The sequence below is a fragment of the Hyperolius riggenbachi genome, chromosome 5 (genome assembly GCF_040937935.1).
Source record: "Hyperolius riggenbachi isolate aHypRig1 chromosome 5, aHypRig1.pri, whole genome shotgun sequence".
Taxonomy (NCBI): domain Eukaryota; kingdom Metazoa; phylum Chordata; class Amphibia; order Anura; family Hyperoliidae; genus Hyperolius; species Hyperolius riggenbachi.
The window spans coordinates 190,759,527-190,787,486 of record NC_090650.1 but is presented as its reverse complement, the minus strand read 5'-3'; positions in this window follow the sequence as shown (position 1 = coordinate 190,787,486).

Below are 27,960 nucleotides of genomic sequence, written 5' to 3'. Positions count from 1 at the left end.
CACTCCTTATAATTGCTTAGTGCAGCCTCGGTCCCCTCCTGTTTTAAGACCTTATAGGCATTCTTTTTCCTCTTCATTTTATCTTTAACCTTTCTATTCATCCATAGAGGCCTTTTTTTATTCCTAGACATTTTGTTTCCATATGGGATATACATACTACAGTATTGATTGAGTATAAGTTTAAAAGCTTGCCATTTCCCTTCAGTGTCTTCCCCCCCTTGTAGTACATTATCCCAGTTCACCAAACTTAGTGCCTGCCTAATTTGAGTGAACTTTGCTTTTCTAAAATTCATAGTTTTAGTGGTCCCGCTGCCCCGTGGCCTATCAGTCACCAGATCAAACGTTATCATGTTGTGATCACTATTTCCCAAATGTTCTTGAACCTGCACATTTGATACATTATCTGGTCTATTAGAAATGATCAGATCCAGTAACGCATGCCCCCTAGTTGGTTCAGTTACCATTTGAGTCAAGTAATTGTCCTGTAGTGCTGCCAGAAATCTGCTGCTTTTACCAGAATGGGTAGCCTCAATACTCCAGTCAATGTCTGGAAAGTTGAAGTCGCCCATAATTATGACCTCATTTTTACCTGCAGCTTTTTCAATCTGCTGTAGTAATCGCAGTTCTGCAGCTTCATTAATAAGAGGTGGCCTGTAGCATACCCCAATAAGCAATTGGCAACTTTTATTTCCACCATGAATATTTACCCAAACGGACTCCACATCTTCGCAATCTTCCTCCATCTCATCGTTGAGGACAGCTGTAAGAGAATTCTTAACAAAGAGACAAACCCCTCCACCTTTTTTCCCTGTTCTATCCCTCCTAAACACATTGTATCCTTTTAAATTAGCTATCCAGTCATGGCTTTCATCCATCCATGTCTCGGTTATTCCCACAAGTGCCAATGTGTACCATAGCCTTTGTCATTCAGAATGAACTCTAGTTCGTCTATTTTATTTGCAAGGCTCCGAGCATTGGTTACCATGCACTTTATATTTTTACCACCACATTTACCAATTTTGTTTACATGAAATTGGCTACTTGAATTTTTACCAACCTCCTTAATCTTTACACTGTCCCCACCCCCCTCTCCACCCTCCATAATGATAGGTTCCCACTGTCTTTTTACCTCATCTTGTCTACGTATTTAGACTTTATTCTCCCGCCTCCCCCCAGATCCTAGTTTAAAATCTCCTCCAACCGTTTAGCCATCTTCTCCCCCAATGCAGCTGCACCCTCCCCATTAAGGTGCAGCCCATCCCTGCTGTAGAACCTGTAGCCGACTGCAAAGTCTGCCCAGTTCTCCAGGAACCCAAACCCTTCCTTCCTACACCAATTTCTCAGCCACTTATTTAACTCCCTAAGCTCCCTCTGTCTCTCAGATGTAGCACGTGGCACTGGCAGTATTTCAGAAAACACCACCTTGGAGGTCCTTGCTTTAAGTTTATCTCCAAGTACCTGAAAATCCTTTTTGAGGACCTTCCATCTCCCACTAACTTTGTCATTAGTGCCAATGTGTACCATGACAGCCGGGTCTTCCCCAGCCCCACCCAGTAATCTGTCAATTCTTTCCGCTACATGCCGAACCCGAGCACCCGGGAGGCAACAGACTGTACGGCATTCGCGGTTTCTTCAACAGATTACCCTATCTGTGCGCCTAATAATTGAATCCCCTACCACCAGTACCTGTCTAGCCTTAGCTGCACTCCTATTCCCTTTCTCGTTACAGCAGTCTGCCCCTTGGTTGCTAAGGAGCACATCCTGCTGCAGCATTGCTACTCCTGAATCATCCTCCCCAATTTTACGCAAACAAGCATACTTATTAGTGAGGGACAACTCGGGACTAGCCTCCCTGCCACTTTTTCCCCTACCCCTTCTAACTGTGACCCAACTAGCGGCTGCCTCTGCTTCTTGGTCCGGCTGTACTCCACCCTCCTCATCTTCAACGGTTCCATCCAGTGTCTGGATCGTGAGATCCAAGCTCTTCTCCATGTTGTGTATGCTTCTCAGTGTTGCGAGATGCTTATTTAGCTCTGCGACTTCCGCCTCTAACTGAGCAACACGCACACACCCAGGGCAACAGTAAACACCCTCAATCCGCTGATCAAGGCATGCATACATGTTGCAGGATGTACACTGCACAGCATCGTCCAACATGATGACTTTTGTGTGGGGAAAAATTATTTAAAGTAAACTGTGGCGGTAAAAGATGAAACGGGAGATTGAGTGTAGCTGGGGAGGAGGAGAGGGAGAGTAAGTAAAGTTGGGGAGTGTGGGGAGTGAGGGGAGGAAAAGGGGGGGAGGGGGCGGGAGGGGGGAGGGGGGAGGAGGAGGGGCGGGAGGGGTGGAGGAGTGGAGGTGGAGTGAGTGAAGTTGGGGTGGAGTCCTCAAAATTTAAAGACTACACCACAGCGTGCCTAGCACATTCTAACCAATGCAAAAAAACGCAATATTGATTGAAGGTTTTTTTTTTTTTTTGTTTGTTTTTTTGTTAGTCCTTACCTACTTCCTCTCACCACTCTCTTTGTGCCTGTGTTGTAACGCCTGTTTTTAACGCCTATGCCACTTGTGTCGCAGCCACTTAGTGAGCAAGCCACAGACTGAGCAAGCTCAGTACTGAGTCCTGAAGCTGACCAAATACCTCCTGTTGCAGCTAGTCCCTCCCCCTAGCCAATTGCCTGCTGCAAAACAAACTAGAGGGAAAAGAAAAAAAAAATTGTACTTTTAAAAGCTGACACTTGCTGCTTAAAGAGAAACTCCAACCAAGAATTGAACTTTTTCCCAATCAGTAGCTGATACCCCATTTTACATGAGAAAGACAATGATTTTCACAAACAGACCATCAGGGGGCGCTGTGTGACTGATTTTGTGCTGAAATCCCTCCCACAAGAACCTCTGAAGACCGCGGTACTCCTGGCAAACAGCCACAATGTAACAATGTTCAGAGACAGGAAACAGCTGTTATTAGCTGTCTAACAGCCAGAGCAGCTAGAAACAGCTAAATAACCTGCCCACAGTAACAATGTCTCCATGTAATAAATGTCAGAATGTGAATCTGGGAGAGGAAAGATTTTACAATGAGCAAACACTGACTAAATCATTTATACATAATTATGGTAAAAAATGAAGCACTTTTTTTACTACATTATTTTCACTGGAGTTCCTCTTTAATATCAGATGAACCACAACAGACAATCCACCAGATATTGCAGCAGCAAAAAACAATATACAAACAGCAATGTAATATAATTAGTGCTCACAATTCCCAGCAGTGAAGTGAAGCAGCCCTTCACCAAGATTAGGATCCGAGGACAGTTACAGTAGAACTATTCCCCTCTGAGGAGGCGAGAAAACGCACCTCATCAGAGCTAGAGCAGATAGCAGAAGCCATACCAAGTGTGCCTCAGAGTGTAATTGCAAAACCCTTAAAGTGATAGTGCACAAAAGGCTAAACAGCAATGTAAAGCTAACCTGCCTTCCCTGTGGCCACAGAGTTGACAAAACACCACAGTAGAAGCAGAAATAGAGCCAAGTATTGCACCCAACTAGATGTATGCCTTTCCTGTGGCCTTCAGAGTCACAACATTGCCACAGTGAGAGTGCACATATCGACAAGCGCGCCAACACACAGAGTGAAACAACCACGTGCTGCACTTCACCCCGAGCAACTGCATACAATCAGAGCAACAATCCTCACAGCTGCATCTCTGCAAGTAAAGACACAGACACTCACAGCTGCATCTCTGCAAGTAAAGACACAGACACTCACAGCTGCATCTCTGCAAGTAAAGACACAGACTTTACAGCTGCATCTCTGCAAGTAAAGACACAGACACTCACAGCTGCATCTCTGCAAGTAAAGACACAGACAGACAGCATTCAGAAAGCAACTCAAGCAAGCCACAGACACTCACTGTTGCATCCAGTGGTGCTCAAATACCCCTTTTAAAAATTCGAATTTGGTCGAATTCGAATAGTAAATTATTCGAGGTCAGTCGAATATTCGAGTCGAATATTTTTTACTATTCGATTCGACCTCGGACTTCGAGCTCACTATTCGAGTCGGTATTCGAGCTCACTATTCGAGCTGACTATTCGAATTGGCCCAAAATAGCTTCCAACACTTGTTTTGAGGGTGAATGATGCAAGAAACATCTTTTTTTCCAAGTAACAACAGCAAGTGATTATGTGGGGATGTTCCTTTAAAAAAAAATGTGGAAAGAGAAGTTGTGTCCTTAATTTGGTTCAGTAGTGTAGTGTTACTGTATATACTTGTTCTTCTTCTTCTTTATCTTTCTTAATCTTCTTCTAGATCTTCTTCTTCTTCTTCTTCTTCTTCTTCATCATCTTCTTCTTCTTCTTCATCTTCATCTTCTTCATCTTCTTCTTCATCTTCTTCTTCTTCTTCTTCATCTTCTTCTTCTTCTTCATCTTCTTCATCTTCTTCATCTTCATCTTCTTCATCTTCATCTTCTTCATCTTCATCTTCTTCTTCATCTTCTTCATCTTCTTCATCTTCTTCATCTTCTTCTTCTTCTTCTTCATCTTCTTCTTCTTCTTCTTCATCTTCTTCATCTTCTTCTTCTTCTTCTTCATCTTCTTCATCATCTTCTTCTTCTTCTTCATCTTCATCTTCTTCATCTTCTTCTTCATCTTCTTCATCTTCTTCTTCATCTTCTTCTTCTTCATCTTCTTCTTCTTCATCTTCTTCTTCTTCTTCTTCATCTTCTTCATCATCTTCTTCTTCTTCTTCATCTTCATCTTCTTCATCTTCTTCTTCATCTTCTTCTTCTTCATCTTCTTCTTCTTCTTCATCTTCATCTTCTTCATCTTCATCTTCTTCTTCTTCATCTTCTTCTTCATCTTCTTCTTCATCTTCTCCTTCTCCTTCTTTTTCAATATCGTCTTCTTCTTCTTCTTCACGTATTTCTCTTTTCAAATTTTTTTTTAAAGAAATGCAGCTATTTTTGAGCGTAACAAATAGCTGGTGGGCGCACGCATGTTGGAAGCGCCATTGTATGTGCTCCCTGGCAGTGGAAACACAAAGACAGCAGGAGGTAAATTCAGCAGCAGGAGGAGGAGGATGAGTGTGTGGCAGCAGGCAGTCAATGAGGCAGGCAGCTCGCCGTGACATAATAGCCCTGGTACCTAGCGGTGATACCAGGGCTGTAAATAAACACAACAGGAGGTCCCAGACAGCGGTCGTGCAGCCCACATTGTGTCCAATACACAACTGGGACAACACAGTTTTCAACCCGGGCACCTCAGAAAAATTAAACCTTTTTTTTTTTTTATTGGTTTTTTTTGGTTTTGGTTTTACAACCAATATAGCTATTGTTTTGACGTAATAGCTGGTGGCAGAGTGGCAGCAGAAGGTAATTCTGTGTACCCTGGCAGTGGGAAACACAGACAGACAGCAGCAGCAGGAGGAATGGAGGAGCAGTGTGAGCAGCTATTGTTGTGACGTAATAGCTGGTGGCAGAGTGGCAGCAGACGGTAATTCTGTGTACCCTGGCAGTGGGAAACACAGACAGACAGCAGCAGCAGGAGGAATGGAGGAGCAGTGTGAGTGTGGCAGCAGGTAGGCAGCGTGACATAATAGCCCTGGTACCTAGCGGTGATACCAGGGCTGTAAATAAACACAACAGGAGGTCCCAGACAGCGGTCGTGCAGCCCACATTGTGTCCAATACACAACTGGGACAACACAGTTTTCAACCCGGGCACCTCAGAAAAATTAAACCTTTTTTTTTTTTTATTGGTTTTTTTTGGTTTTGGTTTTACAACCAATATAGCTATTGTTTTGACGTAATAGCTGGTGGCAGAGTGGCAGCAGAAGGTAATTCTGTGTACCCTGGCAGTGGGAAACACAGACAGACAGCAGCAGCAGGAGGAATGGAGGAGCAGTGTGAGCAGCTATTGTTGTGACGTAATAGCTGGTGGCAGAGTGGCAGCAGACGGTAATTCTGTGTACCCTGGCAGTGGGAAACACAGACAGACAGCAGCAGCAGGAGGAATGGAGGAGCAGTGTGAGTGTGGCAGCAGGTAGGCAGCGTGACATAATAGCCCTGGTACCTAGCGGTGATACCAGGGCTGTAAATAAACACAACAGGAGGTCCCAGACAGCGGTCGTGCAGCCCACATTGTGTCCAATACACAACTGGGACAACACAGTTTTCAACCCGGGCACCTCAGAAAAATTAAACCTTTTTTTTTTTTTATTGGTTTTTTTTGGTTTTGGTTTTACAACCAATATAGCTATTGTTTTGACGTAATAGCTGGTGGCAGAGTGGCAGCAGAAGGTAATTCTGTGTACCCTGGCAGTGGGAAACACAGACAGACAGCAGCAGCAGGAGGAATGGAGGAGCAGTGTGAGCAGCTATTGTTGTGACGTAATAGCTGGTGGCAGAGTGGCAGCAGACGGTAATTCTGTGTACCCTGGCAGTGGGAAACACAGACAGACAGCAGAAGGGCAGTACACAGCAGCAGCCCACTGTAGGTGTGAAATGTGTGGCTGCAGGCGACGTAATAGTCAAAGTGAACCAGGCTGGCTTAGTGAGCAGGAGCCAGGAGGTGGTAAAGGGTGGTAAGGCACATTAACGATGGTACTAAGTTCCGGCAGCCAGTTCATGTCCCCCTCTCGCCGACAACAGGGGCCAGGAACTCGCCTTCCACCCACGCCTGGTTCATCTTGAGAAACGTCAGTCTGTCCACAGACTTGTGAGACAGACGTGAGCGTTTCTCGGTGACCACGCCACCAGCTGCACTGAAGCAGCGCTCGGACAGCACGCTGGAAGGGGGGCAGGACAGCACTTCCAGGGCGTACTGCGCCAGCTCGCTCCAGATCTCCATGCGCTTGACCCAATACTCCATGGGATCAACAGGGGCATCGCTGTCAAGCCCGCTGTAGGACCCCATGTAGTCAGCCACCATGCGGGTCAGGCGCTGGCTGTGACCGGAGGAGGATGCTGCTGCATGCATCTCCTCTCTAGTCACTGCTGCCGGAGCCTCTACAGTCCTGTAGAGCTCGTGGCTGAGAGACAGCAGGTCTGTGGGGCGCTTGCTGCTGCTGGATGCAGGCACCTGCTGCTGCCTCTGTGCTGGCTGCTGGACAGTGGGGGTGGAAGGCTGGGGGAAGGCTTCCTCCAAGCGCTCAACAAGGGCCTGCTGCAAGCTCCTTATTTGTTGCGCTGGGTCTCCTCCTGCAGGCGGCAGGAACTGGCTCAACTTCCCCTTGAGGCGTGGGTCCAACATCATGCTGATCCAGATGTCCTCCCTCTGCTTCATCTGGATCACCCTGGGGTCCCTGCGCAGGCACGTCAGCATGTGCGCTGCCATTGGGAAGAGGCGGGCCACGTCTGCTGGCACATCGACGTCAGTGCTGTCCTCCTCATCCTCCTCCTCTGCTGCCTCATCCTCTCTCCACCCCCGCACCAACTCAGCTGCACTGCGCTGATCCCCCTCATCAGCAGCCAGGTCAGGGACCTCCACCAAGTCCTCCTCCTCCTCCCCCTCAGAGGTGGACTGTGCAGCTGCTTGCCGCTCCTGCTGGTCCAAGGCTGCCGCTCCCTGTGCCAGCAAAGCATCGAGTGCCCTGTTCAGCAGAGAAACCAGGGGCACCCACTCGCAGACCATAGCATGGTCCCTGCTCACCATGTTTGTGGCCTGCAGGAAGGGAGCCAGCACTAAGCACACCTGCTGCATGTGCCTCCAGTCATCATCGGGGACGATGGACGGGATGTTGCTGGTCTTGTCCCTTCTCTGAGCTGCGGAAACAGTGGCCAGGGCAAGGTAGTGGTTGACAGCGTGCTTCTGTTCAACCAGACGCTCCAACATCGCCAGGGTGGAGTTCCAGCGAGTCGGAACGTCAATGATCAGCCGATGGCGTGGCAGATCCAGCTCCTTTTGCACGTCTTCCAGGCTCGCACAGGCTGCAGCCGAGCGCCGGAAGTGACGCACAACGTTCCTTGCCGTTTCCAGCAGCTCGTCCATCCCCTGGTAGGTGCGCAGGAACTTCTGCACCACCAGGTTCAGCACGTGGGCAAGACAGGGGATGTGGGTCAGGTTTCCCCTGTCTATGGCAGCAACCAGATTGGCCCCATTGTCGGACACCACCTCTCCGACTCTGAGGCCTCTGGGGGTCAGCCAAATCCGCTCCTGCTCCTGGAGTTTGGCCAACACGTGGGCTGCCGTCAGCTTGGTCTTGCCAAGGCTGACCAAGTGCAGCAGCGCTTGGCAGTGGCGGGCCTTCACACTGCTGCTGAGGCGGGGGGTTTGGCCAGGTGTGGCGGAGGATGGCAGAGGATCGGAGGAACCCGCTGCAGTTCCCCTGACCCTGCGGGGTGGCACCACCCACTGTGTTGCTGCTGCTGCTGTGCCCGCTGCTGCTCTCCCATCCTCACCCCCTTCCACCAAGCTGACCCAGTGGACAGTGAAGGACAGGTAGCGGCCTGTCCCGAAGCGGCTGCTCCAGGAGTCCATGGTGACGTGGACCCTTTCACCAACCGCGTGCTCCAGCCCTCGCTCCACATTGGCCATCACAAAGCGGTGCAGTGCAGGAATGGCCTTGCGGGCGAAGAAGTGTCTGCTGGGGAGCTGCCAGTCTGGGGCTGCACAAGCAAGCAGCGCCCGCATGTCGCTCCCCTCCTGCACGAGCGTGTACGGCAGGAGTTGGGAGCACATGGCCCGTGCCAGCAAGCCGTTCAGCTGCCGCACGCGACGGCTGCTGGGAGGCAGAGCCCTAACCACCCCCTGGAAGGACTCGCTCAAAAGGCTCTGGCGTGCCTTTTTGCTGGCACGGGAATCAGCAGACGGAGCAGAGGAGGCCAATGAGGACTGGCTGCCAGAACAGGCCTCAGTGTCGGCGGCAGGAGTTGCAGAGGGGGGAGGAGCAGGGCGTTTCCGCACTCCTGCTGGTGCTGCTGGAGGAGCAGGAGGGCGGGTGGCTGCTGTTGCTGCTGCTGCTGCTGAAGGCTGTGCAGTGATGGGATTGGTGCCACTGCCAGCACCAGATGCCTTCAGCCTCTGGAACTCCTCATGCTGGTGGAAGTGTTTCGCAGAAAGGTGGTTGATCAGCGAGCTGGTGCTGAACTTCAAGGGGTCTGCACCTCTGCTCAACTTCCGCTGACAGTGGTTGCAAGTGGCGTACTTGCTGTACACTGTGGGCATGGTGAAAAACCGCCAGATTGGTGACAAAAACATCCCCCTACGGCATGGAAGCGCTGCTGCCTGTTTCCCTGTGGTGGTTGGGGGGGGGGGGGGGGTCTTGGGTGCGGCTGGTGGTGGTACTGGCTGATGCTGCTGCTGCTGCTGCTGAGCCTGAGACACCAGCAGGCTGTGGGACGCTGCCAATGCTTGCAATGATGCGCCTCCTTGCAAGGCCCACAACCGCATCCTCCTCCTCCTCCTCAGAGCTGCTGAGGACGACATCCTCTGGATGTGTTGGCACCCAGTCTCTGTCTGTCACCGGGTCATCATCATCATGCCCCTCCTGAAACATGTCCTGCTCTGATGATGACCCCCCAAACTCCTCTGCTGATGCATGGATGGGACGCTTGACTGTCGCCACAGTCTTGCTGTCCAATCCCTCCTCCCCCAAAGTGCCCATCAGCATCTCCTCCTCCAAATCGCCAACAACAGCATTCAATTGACTCATCATGCCTGGGGTCAAAAGAGTGCTGAATGAGAGGTCGGCGACTGACGGTGAACTGGCCTCCTCCCCAGACCCTGCTGGGCGGCTGCTGCGAACAGGGGTGGTGGTGGTGGTGGTGGTGAGGGTGGAGGCCTCGGATGCAGAGCTGATGGCGGGCTGCTCATCCTCCGTCATGAGTTGCACCACAGTGTCTGCATCCTTTTCCTCAATGGGACGTTTCCGACCCGGCTGGAGGAAAATGGGAGCAGGTGCTACACGCTGCTGCTGCTGTGTCTCTGCAGCGTGAGTTGCAGATGCTCCTCCTGGGCGGCGCCCAAGGCGTCCACGGCCAGTGGCTATGGGAGGAATGTTAGCCACTGACGCTGCTGCTGCTGCTGCGGAACTGTGCATGGTGGCGCGCCCGCGGCCGCGGCTTGCCACAATGCTGCTCCCTCTCTTCCTGATTCCCTTGCTGCCCTTCCCCTTGCCCAAACCGCGCTGGCTGCCACTTCCAGACATCTTCAATGTTTTGGGCGTATAGACAAAAGTTTTGTAAAAGGGCGGGTGAAAAGTGGGGTACTTTAATGGAGTGGGTTGGTTGGTGAGGTGACTGAGTGAGTGTCCCCTAGTACAGTAAGTAAGTATTAACAGTCAGGAAGTACAACTAGCAGTTACAATAATCAGTAGTAGTAATCACAAGTAAATTTAGTGTGTGTACACTCAGACAGTGAGTGCACGCACGCAGGAGCTAGTAGCCTATGGACACAGTGACTGAGTGTCCTAGACTCCTAGTACGGTAAGAGTAAGTAAGTAGTAACAGTAAGTAGAACTAACTAATAACAATAATCAATCAGCGATCAGAAGGAAATGGAGTGTGGGTGGTGTGTGTGTACACTCAGACAGTGAGTGCACGCACGCAGGAGCTAGTAGCCTATGGACACAGTGACTGAGTGTCCTAGACTCCTAGTACAGTAAGAGTAAGTAAGTAGTAACAGTAAGTAGAACTAACTAATAACAATAATCAATCAGCGATCAGAAGGAAATGGAGTGTGGGTGGTGTGTGTACACTCAGACAGTGAGTGCACGCACGCAGGAGCTAGTAGCCTATGGACACAGTGACTGGGTGTCCTAGACTCCTAGTACAGTAAGAGTAAGTAAGTAGTAACAGTAAGTAGTAGAACTAACTAATAACAATAATCAATCAGCGATCAGAAGGAAATGGAGTGTGGGTGGTGTGTGTACACTCAGACAGTGAGTGCACGCACGCAGGAGCTAGTAGCCTATGGACACAGTGACTGAGTGTCCTAGACTCCTAGTACAGTAAGTAGTAACAGTAAGTAGTAGAACTAACTAATAACAATAATCAATCAGCGATCAGAAGGAAATGGAGTGTGGGTGGTGTGTGTACACTCAGACAGTGAGTGCACGCACGCAGGAGCTAGTAGCCTATGGACACAGTGACTGAGTGTCCTAGACTCCTAGTACAGTAAGAGTAAGTAAGTAGTAACAGTAAGTAGAACTAACTAATAACAATAATCAATCAGCGATCAGAAGGAAATGGAGTGTGGGTGGTGTGTGTACACTCAGACAGTGAGTGCACGCACGCAGGAGCTAGTAGCCTATGGACACAGTGACTGGGTGTCCTAGACTCCTAGTACAGTAAGAGTAAGTAAGTAGTAACAGTAAGTAGTAGAACTAACTAATAACAATAATCAATCAGCGATCAGAAGGAAATGGAGTGTGGGTGGTGTGTGTACACTCAGACAGTGAGTGCACGCACGCAGGAGCTAGTAGCCTATGGACACAGTGACTGAGTGTCCTAGACTCCTAGTACAGTAAGTAGTAACAGTAAGTAGTAGAACTAACTAATAACAATAATCAATCAGCGATCAGAAGGAAATGGAGTGTGGGTGGTGTGTGTACACTCAGACAGTGAGTGCACGCACGCAGGAGCTAGTAGCCTATGGACACAGTGACTGAGTGTCCTAGACTCCTAGTACAGTAAGTAGTAACAGTAAGTAGTAGAACTAACTAATAACAATAATCAATCAGCGATCAGAAGGAAATGGAGTGTGGGTGGTGTGTGTACACTCAGACAGTGAGTGCACGCACGCAGGAGCTAGTAGCCTATGGACACAGTGACTGAGTGTCCTAGACTCCTAGTACAGTAAGAGTAAGTAGTAACAGTAAGTAGAACTAACTAATAACAATAATCAATCAGCGATCAGAAGGAAATGGAGTGTGGGTGGTGTGTGTACACTCAGACAGTGAGTGCACGCACGCAGGAGCTAGTAGCCTATGGACACAGTGACTGGGTGTCCTAGACTCCTAGTACAGTAAGAGTAAGTAAGTAGTAACAGTAAGTAGTAGAACTAACTAATAACAATAATCAATCAGCGATCAGAAGGAAATGGAGTGTGGGTGGTGTGTGTACACTCAGACAGTGAGTGCACGCACGCAGGAGCTAGTAGCCTATGGACACAGTGACTGAGTGTCCTAGACTCCTAGTACAGTAAGTAGTAACAGTAAGTAGTAGAACTAACTAATAACAATAATCAATCAGCGATCAGAAGGAAATGGAGTGTGGGTGGTGTGTGTACACTCAGACAGTGAGTGCACGCACGCAGGAGCTAGTAGCCTATGGACACAGTGACTGAGTGTCCTAGACTCCTAGTACAGTAAGAGTAAGTAAGTAGTAACAGTAAGTAGAACTAACTAATAACAATAATCAATCAGCGATCAGAAGGAAATGGAGTGTGGGTGTGTGTACACTCAGACAGTGAGTGCACGCACGCAGGAGCTAGTAGCCTATGAACACAGTGACTGAGTGTCCTAGACTCCTAGTACAGTAAGAGTAAGTAGTAACAGTAAGTAGAACTAACTAATTACAATAATCAATCAGCGATCAGAAGGAAATAGAGTGTGTGTTGTGTGTGTACACTCAGACAGTGAGTGCGCACACGCAGGAGCTAGTAGCCTATATGAACAGTGACAGTGAGTGTCCCTACGGGTACAGTAAGAGTAAGTAGTAAGTAAGTACAACTAACAATAATCTATCAGTAATCAGAAGGAAATAGAGTGTGTGTACACACAGACGGTGAGTGAGTGCACACACGCAGGAGCTAGCTAGTAGCCTATAAACAGTGACAGTCAGTGAGTGTCCTACTCCTAGTACAGTATAACTACAATACTATTAGTAAAGGACAGCAGAAATACTGGTATAGATGATGAGAGAAATAAACAGAGGACAGCTGCCCACAGAGGCAAGGCCCCCCTGAGGCCTAAACCTGTAAGCTTGCAGCAGCTGCCTGTCTCTAATGTAACACACAAGCTACTAACTAAAATACAATGTCTATCTAAATAACAACAATACAGGTGTATATGGCAGGTGTAGGTGAGCAAAAACGCTAGGTAAATGAACACAATAGAGCACTTGCTAAGCCAAAGCACAAAGGAGCAGATCTCTCTCTGTACAAGTCTCAGGCAAGCATGGAAAACCCGAACATGGCGGCCGCTATTTATAGGGTAGGGGCTGGCCAGGGTCCCCCTCTGTGATTGGCTGCCGTCAGAGGGCCTGGGAGCCCTCTGATTGGCTCTAAGCACATCAATCTGGGCTATGACGCTATTCGAGCTCGGTACCGAGCTCGAATAGCGCCGGTTTGCTCGAATAGCTCGAATAGTGAATGGGCTATTCGAGTGTTCTCGAATAGCCCATTCGAATAGCTACAGCTATTCGGAGCTCGAATACCGAGCTCGAATAGCTGAAAAAGAGCTCGAATATTCGAGCTACTCGAATATTCGAGCTCTGCTGAGCACCACTAGTTGCATCTCTGCAAGTAAAGACACAGACAGTCTGCATCCTGTAAGCAACTGCAAGCAAGTCAAAGTCCCTGCATCTACATCTGCAAAGACTGATCCTGAGTGATTCCCAAAGAGACATTAATATTGAATCAGCAAGTCAAGTCACTGTATCCTGCTCTTCACATTCAGGTCAGAGTTTCCTGTTTATTCATTATTGATGATTGTGTGCTGACTTCGGCACATCAAGAGACATTTGCATTATAAGGACTTTATGTGTATTTGAACAAAGTTATTATTCCTTTGTGTTTAACTGCTATTTAACTATTTCAGGTCAAAATGTCTGTTTATAGTGTTTCAATGCCATTGTTAGAGGGTAAAGAGTTAAATAGTGAGAGATATTCCTTACAGCAGAAGGTATTAGAGTTGAGGGAAACGTTAGGGGCAGAGACAGATCCTGAAGAGATAGAAAGGATAAATTGTGATATAAAAGAGTACTTGTCTAAGATAGAGAATTTAGAAGCTGAGCTTAGGGAGTCTCAGGCAGTCTCAGAACAGATAGGCCAGTTGAGACAGTCATCTCGTGAGAGAAGACCTACCTCCAAAATGCTAGAATATATGCAACAAGAGGCTTCACAAAGAGAAAGGAAATTCAACCAAATGTACATAAAATGGAAGACTCACACCAATGAGGTTCGCATGAAGCTAAAACAAGAGTGTGCAGAGGATGAATTATCCAACATGATGGATGCTGTACAGAAGCATGAGTTAGAGATGAAGACAATGTATGATGAGCTAAGGTCACACAAAGCACCCTCCCAGGACATTAAGAGGAAGATCGACACCTGCACTGCAATAACAGCAGATTTATTAGGGTTTATGAGAATACGATCAATTGAAACCGACTTTGATGCAGAGACAGAGAGGACAAGGCTACTACAGCTTTATAAAAGGGATTATGCCAAGTCTGTATATGGATCTACAGTTTCAAGAGTAACCTCTTCTAGCAAGCATTCTAGCCACTTATCTAAGTGCACAAGTACCTCAGCCAAAAGGGTAGAAGCATGTGCACAACTTGCCACTAAAAAGGCTGAGATTGAGATGGAAGCTGCAATTGATGCACAGCGCCTACAATTAAAAAAGTTGAAAAACCAAAGAGACATTGAGGTCATGGAAGCTAAACTTAGAGTATATGCTGAGGAGGAAATAAAAGAAAATTGTGATAGATCCAGAGCAGCACTACATGAGAGAACAGATCCCTGTCCTTCAGTCCTCACTGAGGAAAATAGAAAGAAATCTAAATCTGTGTGCAGTGAGAGAACAGATTCCTATCGTTCTATCCCCATCAGTCATCATAGTGACCAAGAAAATGTTGCAGCTATTGCCCAAGCAATACGTGAGACAATGGTTCTTACAAGACTTCCAACTCCTGAACCTACTGTATTCTCAGAAGATCCATTGAAGTTCATAGAGTGGAGTACAAGCTTTGAAGCACTTATTGCACGTCGCTTCCCCATTTCAGCAGACAATTTGTTCTACCTACAGAAGTATGTTAGTGGAGAAGCAAATAGTGCTCTTGAAGGTAGCTTCTACAGGAAAGATGAAGAAGCCTACAAACAAGCATGGGAAAAACTGAATGCAAGGTATGGTCATCCCTTTGTAGTACAGTGAGCCTTCAGAGAAAGACTTAACAGTTGGCCAAAGATAGGCACTAAAGAGTATGTTAAGCTTAGAGAGTATGGTGACTTCCTGCAAGCATGTAGCAACGCCATTCCACACGTAAAGGGTTTGCAAGTACTGAATGACTGTGAAGAAAACCAGAAAATGTTACTTAAGCTACCTGACTGGGTGACCTCAAGATGGAATCGTCATGTAACTTAACAGTTAGACCAAGGCAAGGAATATCCCAGCTTTGTAGAGTTCTCTTCGTTTGTCAATACAGAAGCACGCATAGCATGCAATCCAGTGTCATCCCTCCACATTCTGAAACCTTTGCAAGGAAAGCCAACAAGAGAGGTAAAGCGTGCAAAGGCAACTTCATTTGCAGTCAATGCAATGGGTAAAGACCATGATACCAAGGAGAGTAAGCCTAAGGTCACTGATGTAAAGAACAGCAAGAAAGTACTGACAGATAGTCACACACCTCTTCAATGCATGTTCTGTGGAGAGAACCACTCCATCTACAAATGTCAACAAATGAAGGAAAGGTCTGTAGAGGAGAAGAAAAGATTCATACTGGATAACTAGCTCTGTTTTGGGTGCCTACGAAAGGGACATAGTGCTAAGGACTGTAAGAGAAGAGCCACCTGTGGCATTTGTAAAGGACTTTGATGAACAGAGGCGCCAGCAGAATAAAAACAATAATTAAAAGTTTTAAAATATGCTGAGGAGGCAGTGGTGGACTTACCTCCGAAAGCAGACTAGACTACTTGTCTGACATAAATAAACACTTTATTAGTACCCCAATAGAGGCAACGCGTTTCGCAGGACCAAGCCCGCTTCATCAGGCAGTAAAACAGGGGACAAAACAGTAGCTCTCAGGTAGCACATATAGCGCCTCTGTGACATGTATATCACAGATGTATATCATTGCAAAGAGGAGAAAGAGAGCTTTAAAATGATATGCATCTTTCCATAGTTTCTGCACTGCTCTGTGTCCCTTTAAGGGCGAGTCTGGCTCGTCCATTAAAAAGTTGCTATTGGCGGTAAGGAATAAGGATGAAACAGACTCATCCTGCAGTTCCCCATACTTACTACAGTGATTGCGGGCTGCCACAGGCTCCCGGGGTCTCTCCAGCTGCACGAGATCCTCCACTGCAACACTCTGCAGGCTGGGAGCAACACTCTGCAGGCTGGGAGCAACACTCTGCAGGTAGAGATGTGGCCGGCGAACATCTTTAAATCCATGGGCCTCTTACTACTTCCGGGTCGCAATGACCCGGAGTAGTACGCCTGCGCTGCCCGGCGGAGGCCGTCCTAGATCGCGCTCCCGTTGCCGGGCACTCTCTGCGCATGTGTCAAGTCAAGATGGCGCCGGACTCGGACGCCTCGGCCACAGGGCTCCGGCCTTTTTTGTTTTTTTAATCTCTCTCTCTCCTCCACTCACCTCTGTGTTTCCACCTCTCTATGAGGTAGGAGGCGGAGGACATGGGCACTGCCGGCCTGGCTCTGGTTCAGCCACGGATTCCGCATATGGCGAGATGATCAGCTGCTCGGGGCCGGCGAGATGATCAGCTGCTCGGGGCCGGCGAGAGGATCAGCTGTTGCGTGGTGCGTAGGCATGGAGATCCTCCCTGCCGCTCTCCCCAGCAACCTCCATCTGACTGGGTGGGATGCGGAGACCACGGGAGTGTGCGACAGGCTGCCCGGGCTGCTATGCTCTGCCGCTAGGGACCGACTTCAGGGTGAGCACGCCGGCTCGCAAGCACGCAGACCCGTGTGGGAGGAAGGACGAGCGCTGATTCCACCGGCTCGGCCTCCGCATTCTGCGGGCTGTCGAGGGGGGCCACTGCCGGCTTCCTCCACCACTGTTCCGGGCTGCCTGCCAGCCTAGACTCATCGGAGCCGAGCGCCGCTGTCCGTCACCATCGCCCGCGCATGCCGGCCTGGGGTCAGCGGAGACCGTGGGACCAGGCACTGCAGGGCTCTCTGCCGCCCTCCTCCCCATGCTGCTGCTGCTCGCCGGGCCAGAGGAGTTCCCGCACCGTCGTCACTCCCACACCGTCGGCAGCTGCCACCCACGTGGTCCGGACCTCTGCATCGGGATTTCCGCCGCCGGGGTCGGCAGCTGCTCCCACGTGGTCCGGACCTCTGCATCGGGATTTCCGCCGCTGGGTTTTTTAGAGCCGGTGCAGCACACGCAGGAGGCCTCAGTGCTCAGCGAGGGAAGATGGGCAGCCCCGTTTTTCTGCAGGGCAGATCAAAGGACTCCAGTACAACACTGCTACTGCCCAGGTGAGCCCCCATGCTGGTTGCTCTCTCTGTTCTCTGGACAGGCTGAACCTGCTGGCGACCTCTGGGCCCCTCGGCTGCCATTCCCTGCTCCACCACGCTGTTCCTTGCTCCACTAAATGGCCCGGCTGCATGGCCCTTTGCAACCATCAGCTTATGGCAGGGCCTGAGCAACCACCAGCTCCATCTCACATCACTGCGGCATAGCCAGACAAACGGGACGCTATCCAGTCACACCGCACTGCCCAAGGGTCCCCACTCTCACTTTCATTGTTCTCCTTATTCTCTCGAGCTATCCCTTCTCTCTCTCTCTCTCTCTCCTTCACTATTCTCTCTTTTTTTCGTGGACAATCGGTAGCACCTGTCTAGTTGGGAGCGTGTCGCTGTGTAGCGTCCAGTGCCGGAAATGGCAGCGCTCATATCAGCTCTCAGGCTGCTCCTCCAGTCCCACTCTTTTCTGCTCCTGCTATCAGTGTATGTCTGCTATGTTTTTGTATAACGTTAATTGTACGTGTATGCTGTAATGCTCTGTTTTGAATTACGTTAACTGTACGTGTATGCTGCAATGCTCTCTGTTTTGCTTTTGTTTTTGCTTTTATTGTTTATACGTATGTACCATGCCTAACTGTATACGATGCTCTGTTTAAATGTACGCACAAACTGTAATGTTGTCCTATGTATGCTTGTCCCACGTCTACGTATGTACCATGCTTAACTGTGCTATCTTTCTTGTTTTTCACCAACGACCCTGTATGTGCCAAAACCAATTCCGGGTACAATCCACCGTTGTACTTGGCGAAATAAACTCTGATTCTGATTCTGATTCTGATGTGCGTGACGTCATGGAGTCTGCATGGACATGGTTGAAGTCTGCACGGATCTGCATGGAGTCTGCACCGACTTGGATGGAGGCTGCACACGACTGGAATCGTCTGGAGGCTGCACACGACTGGAATCGTCTGGAGGCTGCACACGACTGGAATCGGCTGGAGGCTGCACACGACTGGAATTGGCTGGAGGCTGCACACGACTGGAATCGGCTGGAGGCTGCACACGACTGGAATCGGCTGGAGGCTGCACACGACTGGAATCGGCTGGAGGCTGCACACGACTGGAATTGGCTGGAGGCTGCACACGACTGGAATTGGCTGGAGGCTGCACACGACTGGAATCGACTAGAGGCTGCACACGACTGGAATCGACTAGAGGCTGCACACGACTGGAATCGACTAGAGGCTGCACACGACTGGAATCGACTAGAGGCTGCACATGCTGAATGGAGTTGGTAGGAAAGAATTTCTTTTTCGATGAGGACTTATTTTCTAATGATTTTTGCCAGGACCAAGGTGTGGTTCTGACTGCAGTTTGCAATGGAGTTTGTACAGATAACTGACATGCAGGTTGTGAACTCTGGACATAAGGGTTATCAGAAAGAGAATGAGATTGAAATTTAGAGAAAATAATTTCTTGCCGGATGGCAATCAAAGCAGAGGCAGATTCATTCTCACACAAGGCATTAACCATCAGAGATCTTACTCCACAGATACAATTCCTAATAATCTCCTCATTTTGTTGCGAATAGAATGACATAAACTGTTCCCTATAATTTTTCAAATAGCCATAATAAGCATTGATCTCTTCTGCAGTAAAATCAAAACTGACTCGATTGTTGCAATCTCTCCACTCATTTGATTGCTCAATCACATGCATGCCTGCATCTGCACTTGAATCAAATGACAAGATTTCCTTCCAAACTTGAATCAGAGCAGAGGCAGGTTTTTGCGGACACAATTTGTACCCACTCATCCTTTCCACAGCATGCACATATTTCAGCAGACAAGAACTTTCCATTTTAGAATAGTGGTTTAAAAAACTTTTCCTATCCTTCTTTAAATGATCAAATAGATAGTTAATATCACCTGCACAAAAGACAGGCTCTAAACGAGATTGGTTCCTAACTGGCCGAGAATTTATTTGTCTATTAATAGAACTTGACTGAACTACATCAGAAACAGAATCAAGACTGGACTGGATTCTAACAGACAAAGGGCTTGATTCACAAAGCGGTGCAAAGTGTTTGCACGCCTGTGAAAAGCCCTTTATCACGCCTAAACTCAGTTTAGGCATGATAAGAAGAAACTCGCGCGATCTCCTGCGCGCAAAGTTTTGCGCGCGCAGTGTACCGTGCTTCGCGCGCAGCGTCCATTGAGCCCTATGGGACTTTGCGCGCGCAGCGCGGTGCGCTACGCGCGCAAAACTTTGCGCGCGGGAGCTTCGCGCGAAGAGCAGCACAAATCGGTGATAACTCAGCTTTGCACGGCTTATCACGCCTAAAGTCTTTTAGGCGTGATAACTGAGTTATCACCGCTTTGTGAATCAGGGCCAAAGAATCAATCTGTATATTATTCTTTGCTGTCACAGAACAAGGTGTGCATTGGGAAATTAACATCTCTTCCCAGGCAGACATTAACAATGAGGTTTTTTCAAATTTGCATACTCTTAAATCAATTAATGATTGTAGGGATTGAAGACAAGCTTGCATAATATTTTTGCCTTTCTTGGAGTGTAGAACTTAAAGAAAGATTCCCTGTCATTTTTCAAATAGAAGTCAAAACGGTAATATCAGATGGGCTAAATGGAGGATCAAGAAAATTATCCTTGGATAATTTACTTTTCAGCAACCATTGAAGGACATGCAGCAGATCCTGCACCTCTTCTGCAGACAAAATTTTCTGATTTACATAGTTTTGCACTAACTCCATTAACTGCTGAAGCTGCTTTCTGGAGTAAGCTGCAAAATACATGAAGGAATAACTTTGGTTATCCTCAGCAACCAAGACATGATAGTACACATCATCAAAATTCCAACTCTTTGTACAGATAGATGAATCTGCAGTATTTCTGTGATCAATATATGGGTTGGCTAGGTCATTCTGTAACGATTGGCCATGCAGATCGTGGTCGTGACTGGAACTAGACTGGCAGATCCACGATCTCTGCATGGCAATCGTTTTGGTTTAAACAAAACTGGAAGATCACAATTGAAATACTGACGTCTGCACAACAGAGTAGAATAATGAATGTGTTTTATTTACAATTATGCAAAGTGTACAAATACAGATCACCATACACATACAATCGTACAATCAAACAACACGTGGTGCACCACAAATACCAGAATCCTGACTATCTATCTATACCAATATATACAGCAACAGACAGAATATTTACAACAGTGCATAATCCGAATCATCATACATAAAGGGAAGTCATACAAGCAGGAGTCAAACCAAGAGATCAGCATCAGGTAATAACGTCAGACAGAGAGTGGTCAGGTTAGCAAGGATCGATACCAGGAATTCAGAGTAATACAAGGCAAGGCAGGAACTAGGAAACACTGGATCAAAGGCCAGAGTCACAACTGCAGCAAGAACACGAACGGAATGACCTAGCAATGTGCTGCTAGCAAGTCCATCCTTTTATGCAGCACATTGCTCAGGTGACTGGCCAGAATCTTTCACAGTTCCATCTGCTGGTGAGCCAAGGAATTGCACCACTCCCAGCAATATGAGGTAAAGGGGAAAGAGGCGCCCAGAGCAGATAAAATACGTTAAAAACAAATAAAATGAAAAAAGTGAGGTGGCTTACCTCAATGAAGACAAATTCATGTATTAATAGAATTTTATTGCACTGGCAACGTGTTTCGTGGGTGCATACCCACTTCCTCAGTCCAAATAGCAGTGCCTACAATCATCAGACAAGGCGCTTAATGCCACAGCACTAACAGCAAATCAAAAACATAACTCTACCTTTAACAAATAGTACAGACAACATTGTATAATGAGAATCAAAAAATAAATAACAGCATTCAAACAAATTTATGCATATAGAATTTGATTTCAACTATCAGAGGCAACTATCAGTGCCAGAGCAGTTACATGCAATTTAAGTAAGGTTATAATATGCACACAAAATACATGACTGTAGTGCATTCAACGCTCAAATGCTTTGCATAAATTTGCATGCACGTGTAGCGGATATGGTTCCATTTAAACAAAAGTTATTTTAGTACATGAGGTCATGCTAAAATATATGCATAATACACAAGTATAAAAGCTAATGCTATAGGATCGCATACAAAATATATATAAAAGATTAAACATTAAATCTCATAGACTAGGCATACTACACATTAAACAAATGCAGCTGCACTGGAGTATGTCCCCAGTGTAATACTGCTTATAAAAATAGCATGTCATTAATAAATAAGAACAAAAACATGTGCCTAAAGATAAATGTGCTATATGGTCCTGTAGTGTATGGTTCCAGGGAGGGCTGCATGAATGGAACACTCCAAAAGGGTAAAAGGGGACAGAGCGGTGTGCATCATATCAACAGGATAAGTAAATGCACCATATAAACAGCATTCTGTGGTATGTGCTGCACTGTATAAATGACACTCTGCGTGACGTAAATGCTTACATAGAATGTTTAGCATAGGGAAAAGGGTATATGTTGTGCTGTATAAACAGCACTCTGCATAAAAAGAGATTAGCATGGCAGTGGAAGGGGATAAACACTGTGGTAATAGTACTCTATGCCTATAGGACAATATAAATGTAGTAGGAGCATAACACCATAAGAGGGAGCAAGTTGATTAATTAAGCAAGTATATTTCTTACCTAATAGTGCTTGTAGCCACAAATAAGGCGCCTCTATTTTTCCAGGTAGTGGTGCCTCTCCTAAATAGCTTTAGATTTAATCAGCAGCTGTCTCAGATCAGAGGCAGACTGCTGTGATTGGATAGTGTCATGGTGTCATCACACATGACATCAGATGCTCTAATAGTGACTGGTGACTTTTCCTCACACAAGTCACTACTATTTTCCGAATCTTTTCCTAGACTCTTGCTCCCTTTGGTGGCCGGAAAATTCCAGTCTTTATACTATGGGCGAATTGCCACTACCTAAAATGACTATTAGATCATCTGATGTCATGTGTGATGACACCATGACACTATCCAATCACAGCAGTCTGCCTCTGATCTGAGACAGCTGCTGATTAAATCTAAGGCTGGTTTCACAGTGGGACGTTACAGGCGCACGTTAGAGCAGCCTGTAACGCAGCCCACCGCACAGCAATGAAAAATCAATGAGGCTGTTCACAGTGCGGACGTTGCGTTACATTGTAACGCTGCGTCACAAGACAACGTACTGCATGCAGTACTTTGGACGCGGTTGAGCCGCGTTAGACTGCTTGCACATGCTCAGTAATGTTGGGGAGGAGCGGAGAGTGGCCAGGCACATGGCTAATTATTATGCACTGCACGTTGTGACGTGCAGTGTTTACATCCTGGAGCAGCCGCTCTGTGCGGCGATTGGCCGGCGGGACCACGTGATGCCGCATGCGCACAAGAGTGCGCATCACGGCATCACTGACGCCAGAGTGAGCTGCACAACGCGGCTCGCTCTGACGTCCAGATCCAGCACCACCAGGCGTTGAGTTAGGGGGACGTTATGCGACCTTAACGCCCCCTCTAACGCAACGTCCTGGTGTGAAATTAGCCTAAAGCTATTTAGATTATGTTCATGCATGTGAGAAAATGCAGAAAATCACATGTGGATAAGAGTGAGAGCAGTCTTGTTAAAGTATAGCAAAATTAGTAAGACCAAAGCTGCAGCAAACCCACATTGTACTGCTTTTTTAAAATGCCTTTTCCACTTTAACATTTTAAAAATTAATTTTTCTCAAAAATTATAAGGTTTTGAAAAATTCTTTTTGTTGATATTATTGGTGTTAATATGTTTGGGGGCTTTGCAATCAACTGAGAAAATCGGCCATAGACTTCAAAGCAAATGCGAAAAAATGGAAAGTTTTGGTTGCAATTCTGTGAAATTTTCGCTAAGCAAAAGACAAATTTGCTGCAAAATCAAGTTCAGGAATTTTGCTTTCTCATCCCTAGTTACACCCTTTCTCCTCTCCCCTTTATTCCATTGTTGGGGAGTATAAATTGTATCCTTTACTATCGTACTGGTGCATTGTACAGCTGAATACTCAAAACCCCATGGAAGACGATGGATCCAGAGATGTCTCCTTCATGACGAGCATTCCACAATCCATCTTCAGGTCGGTGGGTATACGCAACACAACACGATGGCACACGCTGGGCGTGAATGGGAAGTCAAGCGATTGCGGTACTTTGTGCAGAGTTGACAGGGATCTTAAAGATTCAATCCGCGATGACAGTCGTTAACGCTGTGTGACTCCAAACGACGTTGGCGCACGTCGAAGGATTGTGGAAATGATCGTCGCTCAAAGTATTGCTGGTCATTGAAAAAATAATCAGGAAAATCACATTATGAGTACAGGCCTTAGCTGACATTCTTGTGCTCAGAGCTGGGACAAGGTCCTCCAGCACCCAAGGCTGAGACCCCAAAGTGCGCCCCTTCATCCCTTCCACCCCAGCCGTCACACACTGATTGCTATTAGACTAAGAAGCGCCACAGGGCCCCCAACCTCCCCAACACCTTAATCTCTAGTTATCTGGCTTGCAGTCACTGCCATGTATCCCCTTTTCTTATTTCTTTCTGCTTCATACACAATTGGGAATGACAGCTGAATGAATTGTGCGCCCCCTCCTACACTGCGCCCTGAGGCTGGAGCCTCTCCAGCCTATGCCTCGGCCCGGCCCTGCTTGTGCTTTATTAAAGCTTTGTGCATGGTAGCAAAGTGGCTTAAAGCTATTTTTTGTATTAACTTATTTTTGGCCTCTGTTTTATGTGCATTATATCATCTTTTTTTCTGCTAAAGTGTCTCTTTAACAGCTTCTCTCTTGTACACAGTGTACCTTAATTGTCACAATGCACCTTATTTCTAGCACGGTATTTATCTACTGATATGTAATCGGTTGTCAGGCTTTTGTTATAATTGTCACTGCAAATGTTTCTGTAACACCCTCACAGGTTTGTGTAATGGTAATGTTTAATGCTAAACCTTTTTATTTCCCTCATGGGTTGCAGTACACAGTTATGCCCACTAAGGGGCGCACTTAGGAAAGATTACTGTGCCACCTAGGAACCAAGTTTTCAGAGGACAGTTCCCGAGGAGAGGGGAAGTTTTGGCGCAATAATCCTGTAGGAGGAGAGAGAAGGAACAGAGGATTGACTTGTGTCCTGTGTGTGCTGTTAAAGACAGAGTTACTGGATTGTCTGGCCGGACAGAAGATCAAGCTGTATGACTGCTGCACTGGGACCAGAGAGAGTGGACTGTTTCCTTGAATGAGTGAGCCCAAGGACTTCATCATAGTGAGTTGCTGGTATTTCTGCCCTCAGAGGTAACAGATCTGCACACCATTCTACAGCATCCAGGACAGGAGAGTGAGATCAACACACATCAATGTCCTGCATTCACCCCAGATGCATTGTTACTAGCTGTCTGTCTGGAGGACACTGTGCTAACTCTCCTAGTGCACATTTCTCATGCTGATATTGAAATACTCACAAGGTAAATGCTTAGAGCCTAGGAACCCTGTTCTGGATCATATAACTCAGTAAAGTGCAGGAATCATAGACTGTGGACTCAGACAATAGTTAGGGATCTTCCTGCACAAGTGAACTATACTGTCCACCACTGTTATAAATATTCAACTGAGAGACGGGCCCCAACGCATGCAGCTGCCAACTTTTTCTTCTTTTTGCTACCACCAGGACTATATTTTTCTCCCTTTTTGGTATATTTAAGTATTGGAAGCCATTTACAGGGATTAAGATATTCGGCTGCTGTATTTTCATGTGATTAGCCTCAATATCTAACTTTCATTGTATTCTCAGCATAGTTTAACTTTATAGTGAAACTCGTTATAGCGACACCCTGTGGAGAAAAGTGTAATCGATTGAAATGACTGTTTAAGGAACTGTTTGACCTTGCTTTACATTCCATATTGCAGTATTATTTTATAACTAGTAATATTGTGTGCAAGATTGTGTGCTTATCATTATTTTGTTTAGGGTCTTACTGTTGAAAATAAACAGGCCCATTGTTCATATAAACTGTGTCTGAGCATTGGGGAAGAAAAAGGGGAGTTCACCGGAGCAAAGGAGGTCTGAACCTACTATCCCACTTCTAAGACACACCCACGGGTGCGCTACATTTCCTTGTTTCCATTCATATGAGAGTGGTGGCTGCCATATTTATTTCCTTTTAAACAACACCAGTTACCTAGCAGTCCTGCTGATCCTTATGGCTGCAGTAGTGTCGATATGATGAAACCAGTAGGGTGGAGCCAAGGAGACACACGCTGAGCTGATGACAGGAGGGGGAAGCGAGATACTGGAAATCCTACCCGGACAAGGAGATGGTGATATACAATGCTGTAAATGGTTTTAAAAATGTACGGGCATTACTGATTTTGATTTTAACTTAAATATTAAAGTAAGTGGTCTATGTGGAAAAAAGCCCATGTGGCAGACATTGGCTGTGATTTTTAAGCAACTGTTTGGTGAGCAGGGGGGAGGGGGGGGGGGGTTAGTGCCTGAACCTGCAAGTGGTGGACCCCTTTTTATATTTGCACTCCCTGTGTGTATTTTGTCACATTACTGCCGCAAACATGAATCAATTTTATTGGAATTCCACATGAAAGACCAATTCAAAGTGGTGTACACATGAGAAGTGGAGCAAAAATCATACATGATTCCAAACAAATAAAAAAAAAGATTACTGCAAAGTGGGGTGTGCTTAATTATTCGGCCCCCTGAGTCAATACTTTGTAGAACCACCTTTTGCTGCAATTACAGCTGCCAGTCTTTTAGGGTATGTCTCTACCAGCTTTGCACATCTAGAGACTGAAATCCTTGCCCATTCTTCTTTGCAAAACAGCTCCAGCTCAGTCAGATTAGATGGACAGCGTTTGTGAACAGCAGTTTTCAGATCTTGCCACAGATTCTAGATTGGATTTAGATCTGGACTTTGACTGGGCCATTCTAAGGCCACATACACACATCAGACCATAGTCTTTTGAAAATGAAAGATCACAGACCAATCTTACCACCCTTCATGTAGTATGAGAGCCATACCTTCACAGTCTTTTCTATGGAGCTGAACTCCACATCAGAAAAAAATCTTTGCAAGATGCTGCACACACAGATGCTGTACAGACACAAAAGATCAGTATCTGCAAAAGATCTGTTCCTGACAATAATCCATTCCTGCAAATTGCAATGATAGTCTATGAGATCTGCAGATCATCATACACACATGATTTAACTGACATTCATCTGCAGATCAGATCCACCAGGATGGATTTTCAGATCTGCAGATGATTGCTTGATCTGCAGATGAATGTCTGCTAAATCATGTGTGTATGATGATCTGCAGATCTCATAGACTATGAATGCATTTTGCAGGAACGGATCTTTGGCAGGAACAGATCTTTTGCAGATACTGATCTTTTGTGTCTGTACAGCATCTGTGTGTGCAGCATCTTGCAAAGATTATTTTCTGATGTGGAGTTCAGCTCCATAGAAAAGACTGTGTAGAGTATGGCTCTCATACTACATGAAGGGTGGTAAGATTGGTCTGTGATCTTTCATTTTCCAAAGACTATAGTCTGATGTGTGTATGCACCCTAAGGCCTGGAACCCACTGCAAAGCGCAATCGCTAATCGCCAACGCTAGCGTTTTGTATGGGCGTTTTTGTAGCAATAACTGAAGCATTTTCCGGCGTTTTTGTGAGAGTTTTTTAGAAATGTGTAGTGTTTTGTAAGCGTTAGCTGTCAGGAACCGGCCCGCGGCACGCCTGCGTATACGGTTCCCGACTGCGGGTTTGACCAGATTGAGAGGGGAAGCAGCCTTAGTCAAGCTAAAACAAGGCTGTGACCCCTCAGAACACCTCTCACTGCCACCACTAGCGGTTCGCTAGACACTTCCACTCTGCTGTCGAGTCCTCAGCACGCACTCCGCGTTTTCGTATTTGGGTCAGCTTTGCGCTTAGGCCAAATACGGGAACGCCACGCACCCACACACACACACAGTTGCAATCTTACACTGTCGTGAAGCAAAGACCCACTAACAGTCGTTCCGAACGATACTGTTAGCCACTCTGCTGTCACTACTCGCACTGGCGTTGTTCGTACGTTGGGTCAGCTGCGCGCTTAGGCCAACGTATGACAAACGCCCCCACACACAATGCAATTACAATTTCATACGGTAGTGTTGCTCAAGCGTACAATTAGGCATGAACTTATACACGGTTACACTTCAGTCTCTTCTAGGCTATGAGTGTTAGTTTAGTACGGCAGAAGTCAAACTTATTAAATAATAATTTAATATTCTAGAAAAACATAGAACAATGCAGAACTTAATATATACAAAAAGATTACAAAAAAAACAAAGTAAAAATGTTACAAGATAAAAGTTACAAAAATAAGAGGTTACAAAGATAACACACACGGATATTTGCGTAAAAATAAACGGGGGAAAAAAGAACGTTACCAGCTTAGGTTAGAACGTTGTTTGACGGGAGGACGCCGTTTCGACCAGGAGTCGCGATCCTCCCTAGCTATTCGCTACCTCCGAGAGAAGATA